Consider the following 18300-nt stretch of genomic DNA (forward strand, 5'->3'; position numbering starts at 1 on the left):
CCTCTGCTTATGTTCTGTTTGATAAAAGAATCTCTCTCTCTTTCTCTCTCTCCTGTTCAGAACAGGCTATTTCCTATATGCTAGAACTGAAAAACATCAAAAAAGGTTTTTAAAACTTTTTGACCGAAATGCCTCCTGTGAAAGCATAATCACTCTACAGCCCAACCAGAGAAATTGGAATAAAGTTACAGGTACATTAACCTCAATTTGCTGATTTAAGCTTCTTGCCCCCGCTCCCCAAACCTCCCCAACCACCTTTTTTCCTGGTCATCAGCAGTAACAGGTGATAACTTCCTGGCAATTTCTAGTGAATTATATGACACAGTTCATTATATTTCAGGAGAATCCCTCAAGCAAGGCTATAAGTCACCAGCCCTCCACATGCAGGCTTCAGATAAAATGATAGAATCACCCAAGTGTATGCACATGCACACAGACACTCTGGCACGTACTCACACACAATATATTTCCTTGGGATTTTTGTTTGCTTATTTTTCTGTGAAGCCAACAAGGACCCTTTGAAATAGTGAACAGGGTCTGAAGCAAAACAAAGGAGAAGAACCAGGAAGAGGTTGGTAAGAGAAGTCATAATGAAATCAAGGATAAAGACTTGATTTCAGATTCTAGTGGTGGGAAGAAGAACCAGAACTCAGCATGATGGGACAGTTGTTTGGGTCCTCGTACTTAGGCAGGGCCAGTTAGGGTTGCCATACATATGGAATTTCCCAGACATATCCAAAATACTGCAGACGGACATATGGCAGCCCATAACATCCTCAGAAATAGCTCAAAGATGTGGGACAACCTTTGAAGGTGACCTGGAAACCACAACTAATCCAAAATGTGGCAGCTAGACTGGTGACTGGGAGTGGCCGACGAGACCACATAACACCGGTCCTGAAAGACCTACATTGGCTCACAGTATGTTTCCGAGCACAAGTCAAAGTGTTGGTGCTGACCTTCAAAGACCTAAATGACATCAGCCCAGTATACCTGAAGGAGCGTCTCCACCCCCATCATTCAGCCCAGACACTGAGGTTCAGCTCTGAGAGTCTTGTGGTGGTTCCCTCCGCAGTGAGGGAACAGGCAGGCAGAGGGTCTTCTTGGTAGTCATGCCTGCCCTGTGGAACGCCCTCACATCAGATGTCAAGGAAATAAACAACTAACTGACTTTTAGAAGACATCTGAAGGCAGCCCTGTTTAGGGAAGTTTTTAATGTTTGATGTTTTATCACTTTTAAAAAATTATTATTATTAATATTCTGTTGGGAGCTGTCCAGGGTGGCTGGGGAAATCCAGCCAGGTGGGTGGGGTATAAATTATTATTATTATTATTATTATTAGTGATTTTATCACCCTGGACTTAAGTCTAGCAGCTTACCTTTTGGGGCAGGGCCCCTGTGCTAGCTTCCCAGCAGGTTAAATTGCTGTTGCTTACAAGAAAGGAAAGGGTCAAGGGAGCAGGAAGGTCAGCACAACGCAAATGCCACCACAGCAAAAGCAAGAGGCATTCACAGATCTGAAGGGCATGTTCCAGTCAGGCAAAAACATTCTGTGTCCAAAGGATGGCCAGGCAAATAAAATCAGGGAAGGTACAATGCAGAACCGGTGAGGGCTGTGGCTTGGGGAGAATCCTGGGGTCCACATAGAAAGGCCTGGAGCCCAGAGTTGGCCTGAGGTTTGGCCTGAGGTTCCCCGTCCCTGGTCTATCTGAAAAGTGGAGTGTTTGCCTTTTGAATCTCTAGAGGAAGCCCACAGAGGGAAGTGTGTGCAACAATTGGCTGCTTCTGAAGCAGTGGGGAGCCAACGGGGTTTGTGCCCAGAAGGTCGTCAGGCGGCAACAACGATGCTGCAATAAACAATGGAGAAAGACCAGAAATAATGGAACTTCAAATAACTGAGATGAAGAAAAGCGTCGGATTGACTTTGACGGAAAGGACAGATGGAAGATAGGGGAGATTGCGAAGCTCTGCAGCTAAATTCACCACCTCAGACGTGCTATAAAACTCAACAATTATACAACAGAAGTTACCAAAACTAGCATTCATCTTTTACGGTGGCAGTGCACAGCCATATCACTCTCGAACTAAACTATAGTTGTTGATGCTTAAACAAAAATTTCAAAAAGGAACTCAGTCACTTTATAGGTACTACCCTCTTCCTGGAAGTCAAAGTAGGTATTTTTGACATATGCTTGCTGCGGATGTCACATCATTTGTTAATAGCATGATGGTGCTCCTGTTCAATACAACACTTTAAAGGGAGGGACTGTGCCCAACTCTCAGCCCCTTTGCTCTTCCCAGTAAGTAACAGCAACACACCTGCTAGGAATCTTAGTGTAGCACCTCCACTCCTCTCGGCAGCTGGTTCTGTGTCTTTTGCAAAATTGCAAAGAAATTGGACATTTTTGAGCTTTTCCAATTTTGTCCGGACACTACTTGTGGATATGTCCAGGAAATTCTTGATGCATGTCAACCCTATAATGCAAACTCCATCTGCAGCTATACTCGGTGCAGGATACACACAAGCCCTCTTTAGATGCTTCCAAGATATGTCCATTGGAAGCCACCCTGCCTCCCCAATTCCTGACCTTTCTATGCTGAATTGCAAGGTCTGAAGGGAGATTCCAAGGATGCTCAGGAGAACGTGCTTGCTGTCCTTCCTGTGATCCAGACCCTTACACACTTAAGGGTTCCAATCACAAGGAGAACTCCTAGCACATTTAGCTGAACATGCGGGCAACCCTCCGCACACTTTTCTACTCAACATCAGAAAGTCAGGGAAAATTAGAAGCAAAAGAAAAAAGGGGGAAAGGGCTTTTACTAGAGAGTGGACTGGTGTTGTTAATATATTTTATTTATGAATCACTTCCTATGAAGCATCCCAAAGGGATTTTTACATCTCTGGTGGATAAATAAAATGACTGTTCTTCTCATAAACAAGACCATTGCCATCCCAGAGACATAATCTGCCTAGCTGAACTGTTGATCTGTCTGTCTGTCTGTCTATTTATCTCTTACTATTTATTAAAGTCCTGAAAATTCATAATTTCTTTATGAATTTTTCCAAATATACATATTTTTGTATCTAATTTTACCTAATATAATGCACTCTGGTATGTTATATTCATTAATATACACATTTTATGCTAATGTTGCCCTAGTATATGCATCATATATACATTACTTGGCTGGAGGATTGCCTTGCAAAATTCAGAGACATGCAAATTAAATAGGTTTGCTTTAAATTAATCAAATCCCCTCTTCCTAAATATATATAACAAAGGTGTTATCCACACAGGACAATCAACCAACTTGCTCCCCATCTTTTTTTCCCTTTTTTTTAAGGAATAGGGTTTTATTCATTTAGGCATTTTCATTTTTTATCTCACATTTAAAGCACTATGATACACTTTGACACTTCCCTCCCAACCCCATGTGAACTGTAGTTTCCTATAGGTGCTGAGTGTTGGTAGAAGACCCCTATTTCCCTCACATAGCTTCAAGTTTCAGTATCCCCTGGGAAGAGAGCTTGATCGTTAAACCCCTCTGAGAATTCTAGCACTGTGAAAGAAACAGGAGTCTCCTAACAATTCTCAGCACCCATAACAAGCTACAGTTCACAGGGTTATTTAGGGAAAGCCAGGATTGTTAATGCAGTGTAATTGTGCTTTAAATATATGGTGCAGATGTGGCCTAGAAGCAGAAACCAATACTGTGCAGAGATATTTCCATGAGAGACACCCTAGATTGAGATGTTCAGGGATGAGGGTGTGGCACTGATGTTCAGGTGCTCTGTTCCATCAAAATTATTTTTCTGAAAGTTACATGGACTAGGAGCATGGCCTTCTTCGTAGTGGCACTTTATGTGTAGTATACATTCATTTGCTTGAGAAGCCCAGAGTGTATATTGCTTCTTGAGTTGCAGGAAGCAGGCCCTGCAATTATGATATTGCTCCTGTTTTTCTTCTGCTGCTATCAATTTATATATTGTTGAGTCCACATTTTATTCTTCCCTTTAGCTGCTCAATTTGAACCCCCACGATGGGGTGAGCTCCTGTTGCTCTGTCCCAGCTCTGCCAACCTAGCAGTTCAAAAGCACACCAGTGCAAGTAGATAAATAGGTACTGCTGTGGCAAGAAGGTAAACAGCGTTTCTGTGCGCTCTGGTTTCTGTCACGGTGTCCCGTTGTGCCAGTAGTGGTTTAGTCATGCTGGCCACATGACCTGGAAAGCTGTCTGTGGACAAACACCGGCTCCCTTGGCCTGAAAGAGAGATGAGCGCCGCAACCCCATAGTCGCCTTTGACTGGACTTAACCGTCCAGGGGTCCTTTACCTTTCCCCCCCTCTTTTAACCTTATGTTAACATTATGCCTACTGTTTTCTCAGCTGAATTAAGATCACAGTGAAACAAAACAAAAACGGCGGCTAAAAATATTCAAAGGAAATAAATGGTTGTCTCTGAAAAAGCCTTATTTCTCTGTTTAAAAAAAATGTAACCTACACTGAACTCAATAGAGATATGTTCAACATGGCGTCTCCCCTGCCCCCCGCCTTGCCTGACTCGCTGATTTGGTACGGGGGGGAGGGAGTAAGGCGCTCGAAAGCCTTCAAGTCAATTTTGTTTATAATTTGAGGAATATCCATTTTGCCGATTATTAAATTAAAGACAATCTAACCTTGAAAACACCTCTATCTGCAGAAAGAGCAACACTCCATCACCTATTTTGATTCATTAATGTATCGTTTTAACTTGGTATGACACATGTTCAGCAGTCCTAATTACATTACGGCCTCCCTATTACATCAACTCGGCTCCAAGTTTCTGTCACCGCAAGTCCAATTTTCCAACGCGGAGCAATCCTGTGCACTCCTTCCTTATTAGTGTCATCTTTAATGTAGCAGGGAGTGTGAACCATTTCTTGGCACTGAGAGTTTAACAGCAATTAACCCCTGCTCTGTCCCCAGGGAGAAGTACATCAGCAACTTGCCAAAACAGTGTAAACAAGCTCGCCAAGATCAATGCGGAACCGCACTGGCTGCAGAGCACCTAGTGTATTAATTTAGGATTTATATATAGATATAGAATATAAAGCCAAGCAGCAAGAAATTCTCAGCATGGAATTGACCTAAGGAGATGGCTTACACCAGGTAAAATATTTTCTTAAGGTTGGAAAGGGGGAAAGGATCCCTGTATTGCTGTATTTATAAGATATATGTTGGGGGGATTTTTTTTTTTTTTAGGTATGTGGGGGAAATTCAATCCATTTTGCATTTAAAGGTGATTTTACATTTCCCGAAACAACAGGGGAACTGAATGGGAGAGCCAGCATTTGAAATTCGCACTTCTTTGAATTTTGCAATGCAGTTTTCCAGTTAAATAATACGCCCAAAAACGCATCTATCAAGTTAAAAATGTGCCTAACAATGCATATATTAGGCAACATTTTTTAAAGAAAAGAATGTGTTATGTTAGACAAAACTGCACACAAAATAGGCATCTTAGAAGAATTTTGCACAAAAATGCTGATGAATTTTCACGAGGAGGTTTTTTTTTTTTTGGTAAATACAATTTGATATGGAAAGTGGAGAATTGAATTTAAGACTGAAAGAATGAGAAATGCAGAGAACCCAAAACTGATCTGAGAGAACCCAAAATCTGTCGATCCCACGTTGTTTCCCATGATTCACCACACGGGCTGATTTAGAGGGGGTATAAGATACCAAATGCATGTGATACTCAACAATTTTCCTAGCTATTTCAAACCTCTTTGGGCCTCCTGAAATAATCCTCAGATGTTCTTTGTCCAAGCAGGCATCCCCAAATTTGCTGTAATTTTTGCTGTAGAATCCACTACCTATGCATATTAGGCAGGCATTTTCTATGCTTCATTTTAGACACAGCTTAAAATATTTAAATATTTTTATTTGTGGCTCAGTTCAACCCATATTTGCCTCTTTATATTTGCCCCTTATCTATGATTTTATTATGTTACCTTGATCTACCTAGGGATCTAAGAGGCATTGATTTCTTTTTGGCTTTGTATGTATCACATGCAGTGCTGTTTCCGTTCTGCTGCAGTTTGTCTTCTGACAAAAAAACACATTATGCATCTAACTGTGCACTATGGCAGAATTTTACATGATTAGCATTGCATTATTCCAATCCCTCAATTTTATTGCAATGGACATAATGCAAATTGGGGCGATTATCAATGACATATTGTATACAGATTGAAAACCACAACAGCAAATGCCAATTGTATTCACTGGATTGCTTTCCATTCCAAATATGGAATGAATAAGTGAACACTAGTGACTTCCTCTCCTGTTTCCATTTTCCTTAGAATTCTCTGACATTTCTATACACACTGCTTTGAACAGATTCTTTTATTGTGGATGGTGATGATTTTGCAGTATAGAAATATACGCATAAATATATTGGACTGTAGCTGAAATTGAGCTATGTTTTCTCTCTGTGTGTGGCTTGAGGTGGCTTAGACAGATCAAAATCAAAAGCACCCATCAAACAGTGTAATTAAAAACAATTAAGCATTCCTCAAAACACTTTAAAATTGCAAATATCAAAAGAACTTGCTGTTTCTCTCCTAGTTGCCATGGGTTTGTGCAAAACAGATGAATCTTACATATATATTTTTTAAAGATTAACAAGATGGAACATTGACAGACCTTTTCAGAAAGGCTGTTCCAAACCATGATGCCCAAAGTGATTAAAAAAACACCCTTGATCCTTCTAGTAGCCTTTGAGAGGTTTCTAATATTTTCTTAAATTTGCATCCACACCTTGATTCCTCAACAGAACCCAAGGTGGCAAACATGTGATTCTCAGGAGGCTTCCTATCTAGGTACCAAGCAGACCCAGGCTTGCTTAGCAGCAGTAGGGATGCGGGTGGCACTGTGGTCTAAACCATTGAACCTCTTGGGCTTGCCGATCCGAAGGTTGGCGGTTCAAATCTGCACAATGGAGTGAGCCTCTGTTGCTCTGTCCCATCTCCTGCCAACCTAGCAGTTTGAAAGCACGCCAGTGCAAGTAGATAAATAGGTACTGCTGCAGCGGGAAGGTAAACGATATTTCCATGCACTCTGGTTTCCAGCATGGTGTTCCGCTGTGCCAGAAGTCATTTAGTCATGCTGGCCACATGACCCAGAAAGCTGCCTGTGGACAACCACTGGCTTCCTCGGCCTGAAAGAAAGATGAGTGCTGCAACCCCATAGTTGCCTTTGACTGGACTTAACCGTCCAGGGGTCCTTTACCTTTTTATTTCTCCATAGGAATAGTTTTGTAAGGAAACAGGGGTTTCTATCAGAGAATTCTCAGCACCCTTTTGAAAATACAATCTCCAAGATTCCTTGGGAGAAGCCTTGGCACCTAAAGCAGCATGGTCAATGCCTAGGGATGGTGAGAGTCCTCTGCCCCGTCAACTTTGGGTTCTAGACCATGCACGGATGTACATTGAAGTGCCTGGCAGGTGGTCTGAGGAACCTGAAAGCTGTGTCTGTGGGAAGCATTTTTTGAAGCTGTGCTGAAAGTCATCTGAAAGAAGGTGTACAAGGCAGGTATGGAAGCTAGCATGATGCTCAGATTCCCTTTGATCTTTAGGTTTTCAGCACAGCAGGAGAACAGAACCTGTTGTGTTATGGGCACAGGTCCTAGTCTAGGAGTACTTACTGTGTCTTCCAAAAGTCTCAGTCTGCAAGAATATTGGTAGAAAGTTAGGTCAGGGTAACCTAATGACAGAGAAATCAGCTATTCAGGTCAGCTGCAAGCCAAGATGGGCAGTTGCCTGTGTGTGTGTGTGTGTGTGTGTGTGTTGCCATTAGCTTCAAAGGTACCTCAGGCTGAGCAGCAGAACCCACATGCCTCTTTTTAAAAACCAAACTCCTAGGAATTAATCAAGCACGGGCCAAGCTAACTTTCCAATGAGGAAGTTTCAGTTTGAGTGGCTTTGGGGTATTGTTAAAAAAAAAATTAGTTTGCACTTCAAATGGTTTACAAATCACCCTGGGACAGCCCTACTTTCAGTGGAGCCCATCTTTAATAATTGACGGCCTGGACACCTGTTACTGCCTCCATATCTTAAAAAAAAGATTAATTTAAAGGGAATTATTGACATAATACAGCACACCAACTCCTGTTGATGAAAAATGCAAAATCTTAATTGAATGCTGGCTCCTAGCCACCAACCTAGGACAACTTCAAAAGCAACAGCTGGGAAAAGCATCTTTTTTAGATTTTAATTACGTAAACCACTTAGCTTTCAGCTCCCCCCCCCCCCCATCCCAATGTCAGAAGGTACGTCTGTCACTTGTAGTCACTAGTCAAGTGATGAGAGGTGCCTTTGCTTGTCTTCGAGGCATAATTTGGTGTGGATAGTTGTAGAGAGCAATGGAAGTTGATGATGTCCAATGAAATATTTTTCTTTCTCTGTTTCTTTCCTGACACAGGTCATCATACAGACGAACCACGGGCATACCTGTGCTAAACCCAGTAGCAGACAGTGGGCTGGGATGGAGATGTTTCCCTAACCTCCCAACAGGTGAATGGCTGTAGCTTACCTGGAAGGGAGAAGTTGTGGGGAGGGTGGTGTGCTGACATCACACTGGCAGGAGCACTTCGTTGGCTCAGCTGTGTGTTTGCACTGCCTCGCCTTGCTCCCACCTATTAAGCATCAGTGGTTTACCTGGTTAGGTAAATACCTCTGCCACACCTTGCTGTCCATGGCTGCCTAAACAGCAACAGAAATGGAAGCAGATAATTGTGGAAGGCTGACAAATCTGACCCTGTAATCTGTTGTTAAGATGAGAGGCATCCTGGGTATGTCGCTCAAGTTACTCTGCATGTTCTTAAGAGGGGCAGCATTCCCATCAATCTTGTGGACTAGAAACTTGGTTTCATTTTTTAAAAAAATGAAAGCGGAGATTCACAAGGGAATTCTGTGCCCATCACTAATAGATGTTTTATTCACCCGGTGTACATCCCTCCCCTTCAAAGCAAAATCCGTGTTAGAACTGGAACTGCGGCATCCAAAAAGGGGGGAGAACAACACATTTCTCTGTGTGTCTGTCTGTTTCTCTCTCTCCCTCTTTAGCTTGACAGCACCTTCAAAGACAGTTCAGCAGGCCTATGTGCTGTACATACTCCAAAGAAAGTTAACAAGGAACTGTGAGGCAATGTAGCAAGAGTGACAGCATATGCTAAGCATGAATAAAGGAGGTGAGCACCACAGGAGATATATAAATGGACCGGCAACCTTTTTAAAAGGTCAGTAACTCTCTGTTATAAATTGATTCCAATCATTTCAACATGGCTTTGCTGGTACTGGGTAGAAGAGCAGCCTTGGCTTCTTCCGAGCTCGCAGGCTACTGGCTCATGTCATCTTCATCTTTTGCCAGTGGATATTTTGCACATTGTTTAGTTGATTAATTCAGACCCATTTCGAGATACCGCTTTTTCATACCGGCGCAGAGCTTGACATTTTGGCTTATTATGACCCGCGAAGCAAGCATCTTCAGCATCTCAGAGGGCAGTGATATTCAGCAACCTGAGGAGGAAAATATTCTCCCTTTGTGGACGCTCCTTTGCAGCCCTTCTGATACATTGACAGAGTTGGCTCTTGGCGGACAGTTGCTAAACACATGGAGGGGGAAATCAGGAGTGTCCTTGCTGTTCCTTCTCTGTCCAGAGGCATTGTGTGTACAACTGCACATGTGTAAGCTCTGCACACAAAATCCCCATGATCTCGGTACATGCAGTAGCAATCTGCAAATATGTTGCATGTGTGAAAATTCATTTTTATCCCCAATTCTCCCCAAACCCCAAGAACCTTGTAACATTGAGAATGTGGTGCCTGAGCTTGCTTACTTTCTTCTTTCCTCCCCCTCCCCTTTTCCTTTAGTGCCATGTCTTTTTAAAGATGTTAAGCCTCTGAGTAAGGCCCATGCTCCTTCAATTGATTTGTAAGCCATTCTAGGAGCTTTTCTTGCTAAAGAGATGGGGTATAAATACTTCAAATAACTAAATCAATTTTTATTGTGCAAGGGTTTCTTGGAAGTCATCTAGTCCAACCCTTTGTAGGACTCTAAACCCTTACCAATACCTGTCTGTCCTCTGCTTACATACATGTAGTAAAGGACATCCCACCATCTGCCACTGTTGAACCATTCTTACCATTAGGACGTTTTTTGAAACATTTAGTTGAACTCTTCTTCGCTTCAATGTCAACTCGTAGGTTCTAGTTCTCCTTTTTTTTTCTAAAGCAACAGAAAACAAGCCTTCTCCATCTTCAGCCCTGCAAACATTTTAAAGCAGCTCCCCTCCACCTTCTCTTTAGGCTCAAACAAATAAACAAACCCTCTTTAGACCATTTCCCTTGGGCCTTCATTTATTGACCCCTCTCAAACCTTGTTAGCCTCTTCTGGACACACTCCTGTCTGCCAATGTCCTTCTTAAAGTGCGGTGCCCAGAACAGGAGTGTGGGACACACAATATAACCAACTGCAGATAAAATGATATCCATAGTTGCAGACTGCGTGGTGTGGAGGCACACAAGGCCACTACATTACCAAAGCTAAGCAGGTCCGGGCCTGGTCAGTGTCTGGTTGGGAGACCACTTGGGAATCACATGTATTCTGCCTTGGGTTCCATGAAAGCAGAGAGAATAATAGAATCATGGAATGGCAGAGCTGGAAGGGACCCTGAGGGTCATCTAGCCCAACCCCCTACAATGCAGGAATATTTGGCCCAACATGGGGCTCAAGCCCACAACCCTGAGATTAAAAGTCTCATGCTCTACCAACTGAGCTATCCCAGCTTAAAGGTAGGATATAAAGATAGAGGGTGGGGAAATACATACCCACTACTGTGGATAAATATCCTGAACACAACATGCCAAGGAGGCAGAAATAAAGTCAGTGTTTCACACATCCCTGTTTAAAATGTAGCCATAATGAATGAACACAAGCACAAGTCACAGATCCTTTCAAGACAGATTTCACACGGCATCCATGCATTTAGATGTTATGGGGGATTCTGTCTGTCCGTTGTCTTAAAACAACCTAATCATTGGCTGTCAACCCTTAGAAAATTTGGCACCACTTTCGATTTCTGTTTATGACAGCTCACAGGGAGTCATACTGTGAGTTGCATCCGCCTGTTTCAGCACCCAATTAGGAGTGACAAACGCATGTGTGGTTAATACAAACAGCATACGCATAGACTTTAATGAAGCATGCCCCTTCCTTAAATCATTGACTTGCTGCACTCAGCTTCAAAGGCCCACTGAAGGAAAGCCAAGATTATGGGAATCGAGAGACCTGATCCTACCAATTTTTTGAGGTTTCGATACACTGATCTTAGGATGATTCAGGCTAAACTTTTGCAGATGACATCTCAAGCAGCATCGGATGCTGATCGGCATGGCGTAAGCTCCAGAAGCCCCACTAAATTCAATCGTATCCTATTTCCCTCCATTGAGTTCTTAACTGAAAAGTTCCTTCTATTTATGTGGACCAGTGACTTTGGACACATGACATTACTTAGCTGCACACCCAGGACTGTTGATGTTGTTGTGAAATATACACCGAAAAGTATGCAAGCAGGAATATACAGACGTACCTCAGAAGTCAAACGGAATCCATTCCGGTAGTCTGTTTGACTTCTGAAAGGTTCAGAAACCAAGGCACGACTTCCAATTGGTTCCTCATTGTGCAGGCGTGCCGGAAACAATAGCGGAAGCTGCATTGTATGTCCGGCTTCCAAAAAAAGTTCAAAAACCGGATCACTCATTTCCAGTTTTTGATCATTTGGGATCCAGAACATTTGACTCCCAAGGCATTCGGGAGCTGTGGTATGACTGTACACTACTCAGCCTACTTAATCGTTTTAAAGTAAGGAGGTTCAAGAGTCAAAGCCCTGTTACCCAGCCACCTGAAAAAATGAAGATACACTGAAACAGAAGTCACCAGACCCTTATATATAGTGGGAGGGTGGGATGGGGATTTTCTCAGGAGGGTAGTAGGAGATGGGTGATTGACTCAATGGGTATAGTAAACCTGTTGACAACTGTTAACGACTGCAATTAGTCCTACAGGAAAAAGCAAGGGATAGTATGCAGATGATTAGCATATGTAATGAGACACCCCCACCCCACCCTCCCACTATATATAAGGGTCTGGTGACTTCTGTTTCAGTGTATCTGAAGAAGTGTGCATGCACACGAAAGCTTATACCAAGAACAAACTTAGTTGGTCTCTAAGGCGCTACTTGACATTTTTATTATTATTATTTTGAGTATAGACTAACTCTGCCATGTTGTATGCAGATCCATCAAGGTTTTTTGGGGTGGGGGTGGGGAGACTAAAGGTTGATTCTTTAAACAAAAGAAAAGTAATGGATCCACATGTGGAAAAAAATATCAATTTTTTCACTCCCTTCACCAGATCAGTGTGATTGGAGAGCCTTGGGAAAACAATGCAATGTGATTGAAAGCTAGATCCATCCATCAGAACAAAAGATTCTCACACTTTTCACCCCATCACCTCACAAACACCAAGTCTTCCCCCATTAAATTTGGTTCAGCTTCTCAGAAGAGAAGAGAAAAATGGCCATGCTTTTTTTTCCTGACAACCGAGACTACAGAATAACTACACCTTGTTGATGCCTCAGTCTGATTCAGGATTGTTGGGACTACCCTCAAATCTCATTCATGGCCCCCACAGAGTCAATGCACACCCCTCGTATTTAGGGAATTCCTGGAATATAGCATATTTTCTAGGTCTGCAAGAACTTGCCAAGTGTGGAACACCCATTGCTATCATGACTGCATAGATGTCTGCAGGGTGATTTTTTTTCTGTTAGTGCAGTTAAGTATTCTCATCTGCTAGAAGTCAAACGAGATGGCCTAACTCAACGCAAGGCACTTTTTGTGATGATATAAGCTAAGTCTGCTCCAGCCTCTGCACCACATGACTTCGGTCTAATTTCAAACAGATTTTGTATCAAGTGGAGACAGGACATTTTTGTGAGGTCCTGTGGATTAACTGAATCCCCAGGGGCTCTTCATGACCTTCTAAAGGAAATTTTACAGGCTAAGTTATCTCCTAAGGTCAAGTATAATATCACTTTAATATCTGATTAGCCCGCTGTACCAGCAGGGGCATAAACGTGGCTTTCTAATAGGTCATCTCTACGGAACAGTCCTTCTCACTCCTTTGTGTTGCCTGAAATAAGAGCCATTCTCAAGCTGAAGACCAGGCGGTCATGAGAGTTGTATGAAACCTTGACTTTGCACATCAGCCTCTCTCCCCTGCAATCTATTGGCTTGCCACCAGGACCATCTTAGAATCATAGAATCATAGAGTTGGAAGAGACCACAAGGGCCATCGAGTCCAACCCCCTGCCAAGCAGGAAACACCATCAGAGCACTCCTGACATATGGTTGTCAAGCCTCTGCTTAAAGACCTCCAAAGAAGGAGACTCCACCACACTCCTTGGCAGCAAATTCCACTGTCGAACAGCTCTTAGTGTCAGGAAGTTCTTCCTAATGTTTAGGTGGAATCTTCTTTCTTGTAGTTTGGATCCATTGCTCTGTGTCCGCTTCTCTGGAGCAGCAGAAAACAACCTTTCTCCCTCCAACTGTTAGCCTCGCTGAGGCAGGCTGGGGGCAGCTGGGAGGGAAGGCAGGTCTGGAAAGAAAAGAGAAGGTCTTCCTTGAGGAGGAAAGAGTGGGGAGGAGTGCACAGGTCCCAGTCACTGCCCCTCCTGCCACCCTTGGCCACCAAGCTCGACTAGGATGGCCACTTGCATCATCCCCACCCAGAGCTTGGTGAGGGGCTTGCCTGCCACTTCTGCTGCTCATTGCTAGTGAAGCTGCAGAGTTATAAATGTCATGGTCTCTTGCAACCTTGAGGTAATGGTTTACTATAGGGATGGAGCCATCTGCAGGCTGTCACACCTCTTCCCAGAGCACACCCCTTGCTGGCTCTCCTTTACATCATCACTGAGTGCCTTTGGCTGACTGGAAATGCCCTTGAACCCTGATAATGTCTCTTGCTTGCTTGGACAGAGGATACAGAGAGTGTGTGTAGCACAGTGCGCCACTTCCTGAGATGGTCTTTTCTACTGTCAAACAACTTGTGTCACTATTTCCCCAAATGTTTAGCGGAGAGCTGCATTCTCGAAATCTCTGCTCATGTATTTTGGTTCTGCCCACCGGAGCCAGGGGAGAAGTCTACCAAACCAGGGCTTGTCAACCTTCTTCGGCCTCTGGACTCAGAGAAGCTGTTGTAGACACCACAAATGCACATAGCACAACCAAGCACATGCCATCACATTGACTTTAATATTTTAAAAAACAGGCTTAATTTCAGCAGGGAGAATAAACTCTGTGGGTACCAGGGAAGGTCTGTGCAAGTGCAAGTGGTCATGTTGGTGATCTCAGTGCTTCATCATCATATAGCTCTTATTAATATAAAAGGGGAAATCCATGGCTATATATATATTCAATGGCAGATTTCAGTCAAACTAAATAGTTCAAATGTTTGGGAGTTTCATACATATGTACCATTTGTGATGAATCTGTTAGGTCTTTAAGTTTGTGGTTCACTGGGGGTTCATAGCTGATATTGCACTTTTGTTGTTTTCAGCTGCCTGGCTTTTTGAAAGAAGAAATGAAATATATGCTGCTAACACTCTTGAAATATAGGGAAGTTGATTAAAGTGACTGGAAAGAATGATTGGTTCCTAAGGCACCACTTCTGCAAGCAAACTTCTCAAGAAGAGCATCTCCCCGTGCCCAGCTTGTCGCTTCACAATTCTGAAAACATTTTCTCCCAGAGGAGGTGTCCTGCTGATGGTGGACTTCGTTTCTTCTGAGAGATCATCAGCCTGCTCAGGGCACAAAATGTACACATCTGCTGGCATAGATAGCTACAGCGAACATCCATGAAGTGATAGGCAGGGCCAGTCCAAGACATTTTGCCACCAGTGGCGAATCAGAAAATGGCATGCTGCCCAGGAATCATAGTTTGTTTAGGGTGATATATAGATGTAGAACGGGAACAGTCACTCCCCTCATTTGCCTCCCACCTTCTCTGTGGCCCCACCAGCAATGAGTGAGATGCTACACTCTGTCCCCCACACTCCTTGGTATCTTCCATCCAGGTGAGCTCTCAAGAGGCATTATCAGAGCTCAAGGACACATTCCAGGCACCCAAAGGCACCTAAGGGTGATGTAAGGGAGAGCCAGTAAGGGGTGTGACCTGGAGACAGCCTGTGGTTGGTTTCCTGCCTGAGGTTCCCCACCCTTGCAGCAAACCATTACCTTGAGATTGCAAGAATCCATGGCATTTACATCTACAAGAGGCAGCATAATGAAGTAGAGCAACCAGGCCTGCAATGAAATTTTGGCTGAGAGAGTATGAACTGTTCATGGCAATCTTCTTGGGCTTCTTCTGGGGACACCCCTAAAAGAATTGCCCCACTGAACAGTTGCTTGTCTTGCTTTTCGGTGATGAAACCGCCCCTGAGTGGAGCAGAGCTCAAACCTCTCCTAGATTCACACCACTTCCAGGTCAAGCATTGTTGTTCCTTCCTTGCAGCCTCTCAAAATGATTCCTATGAAGTCAACCGTTCAATATCTTGTTTCCCCTTAGATAATTTCTTGAATTACTCATTCAGTAAAGAGGGTGTAAATTATGCTTCATTTCTATCCATGATTATTAATATATTAGACAAGCATTTTAAAAACGAAGATAAAAGCCTTCTCCAAAGTTCTCATGTGGTCTTTCTTTCAAAGCTAATGATGTGCGAATTCATTATAGAATCTCTCATCAATGGGTTGCCTGACCCAATTTCACCAATTGCCATCAGATGCTCATGTTGTTTGTTAAAGATGCTAGATCAGTGATTTGCGAATGGTGGGTTAATGTACCAACCCGCTAGGGTCATGCCTTGCTGCTGCTCCAGTTGCTATCAGTATGTTTAGCTTGGCATTTGGGGGGCCTACGAAAGCTAGATCACATGAGAAGGGATTTCATGTCTTTGTGACCTCGGTGCCTGTCTACTGAAATATACTGTATGTGGAGCTGCCCTTGATAGCTGTGTAGAAGCTTCAACTTGCAGATATACCCCAACTTGCAGATATACCCCTTTGGAGTTTTGAATTATGGTGCTGGAGGAGACTCTTGAGACTCCATGGACTGCAAGAAGATCGAATGTATCCATTCTTAAGGAAATCAGCCCTGAGTGCTCACTGGAAGGACAGATCGTGAAGTTGAGGCTCCAATACTTTGGCCACCTCATGAGAAGAGAAGACTCCCTGGAAAAGACCCTGATATTGGGAAAGATGGAGGGCACAAGGAGAAGGGGGCGACAGAGGACGAGATGGTTGGACAGTGTTCTCGAAGCTACAAACATGAGCCTGACCAAACTGTGGGAGGCAGTGGAAGACAGGAGTGCCTGGCGTGCTCTGGTCCATGGGGTCACGAAGAGTCGGACACGACTAAACGACTAAACAACAACAACAACAACCCTTTGGAGATGGGTATGTTGGTAGGAGCTAATTGCAAGAGGGACTTGGCACCAGAACCACTTCCCTGGCAGTGGCTCTTTAGAATTGCAGTCAGGATGCTTCCCCAAACATGTTCTGTGTGTTTCTGGAGGATGGGTGTTATCTGCAACTTCTTGCATGACCAACACATATTCTGCCATTAAGTTATGAAGGAACACATAAAGCTTTTTTATACTGGGTCCCTTGGTTCAACCCGGTTCTACACCAACTGGGGAGCAGAGATCCTGGACTTTATCCATCTCAGTAGAAGCTCTTGAAAGAGGCCTGGCTACTGGGGCTCAGCCCTCTTAAAAATGTCAAACTTTGTTTTTCGTTTAATTGCTCCCCAGCTACAGATTCCTACCCTCCCTCCTTATACATCCATTTGAACTCAAAGAGGATTCTAGATATTTCTGTCCATCCCCTGTTCTCTGGCCCATCAGTTCTCGGCACTACTCCACCAAGTATTGCAGTGGGGTCCCATCATGTGTCTATATAGGCAGAAAAACTATTTGTGTATAACTAGGACTGCTGGCTAATCAGCCAACCTCCTTGGCCATTCCCCTGTGATCTCATTGGCCCATGCCCTCCTAGAAGCCCCAGCAAGTCTATCTGGAACAAGCGCCCCTGTCCTTACCTGCAGGTGCTGAGGCTGGAACCTAGAAACTTCTGTGCACACTGTTCCATCATGATTATGATCTTCCAACCCTACCTCTGGATCCTGTGCTTTAATTTTGGCACATCCAAAGCACTTGGACCCATCTTAAACAAGAAGCTTTCCAAGGACATATTTAAACTTAAAAATATTTTTTTTCACACAAAAAACCCTGTTGCCTTGCTGATTACGTTGTAAGCACTACAGATTAGGCCTCTCCATAAATTACAAGCAGCTGAACATCCTTTAGCATCAAACAGAATGACAAAAAGCTACACCATAATGAGTAATGGTTAAGGCCAATTGCTATTTAATTATGTAGATGACTTAACATCCTCCCATTGATGTTATCAGTATGTTTCAGCATGAAAGTTCTCCCACATTGCTTTGCTATGCCTTGTCCTACAAACACATTCACTTATTCACTCACTCACTTGCACAGATATGAATATTTTGCCTCTGACCATGCAGAAAGAGCAGAAAAGGAAGAAAATGCACTTCCCAGTTAGAGGCAGTAATGCTTCTGAATACCAGGTGTTGGAATGCACAGGAGGGTAGTTTGCTCTTGTGTTTGAATCCTGCTTGCAGGTTCCCCACAGGTATCTGCTTGGCCCCTGTGAGAACAGGATTCTAGACTATATGGGTCATTGGTCTTCATATGTCCTTATGAATCATTTGCAGCCCACATGCAGCACAGTTCTATACTCAGAAAGAATTCCCATGGAATTCTATGGAGAATATGAGTTAATCCAGCCAAACCACCTCTCTCCCTCTCTCTGATAGGATTGATAACATTGCACTCACACCCAGAATAGAGAGGCAAAATGAATGTATTGGTTTCTATGGGCATGTGCCCTGGTCCCCAAGCAGCAGCCAAGACTTGGGGCAGGGCTGAATAAAGTCTCCATATGGCTGGCAGAGGAAGAGGACATGGTCCTTGCTCTCAAACATAAGACTGGTGGTGTGGAGTCTAGGTCCACAAAGCAGGATTGCCTTAGTCAAGGACCTCCACACCAGGGATGGTGAATCTGTGGCCCTCCAGAAGTTGCTTGTCTACAATTCTAATCACCCACAATCAT

At 43.5% G+C, this 18300-nt stretch overlaps 1 long non-coding RNA gene across 1 annotated transcript; it reads left to right on the forward strand.

The window, feature by feature from the left end:
- The first annotated feature begins 9112 nt into the window (after positions 1-9112).
- LOC310687426 lies at positions 9113-15790 on the forward strand. The gene is made up of 2 exons (XR_014516420.1): positions 9113-9281; positions 14663-15790. It is a non-coding gene; the product is annotated as an uncharacterized lncRNA (long non-coding RNA).
- Positions 15791-18300: the final 2510 nt, after the last annotated feature.

This window comes from Podarcis liolepis (assembly GCF_965112155.1).
Source record: "Podarcis liolepis genome assembly, chromosome: 10".
Classification (NCBI taxonomy): Eukaryota; Metazoa; Chordata; class Lepidosauria; order Squamata; family Lacertidae; genus Podarcis; species Podarcis liolepis.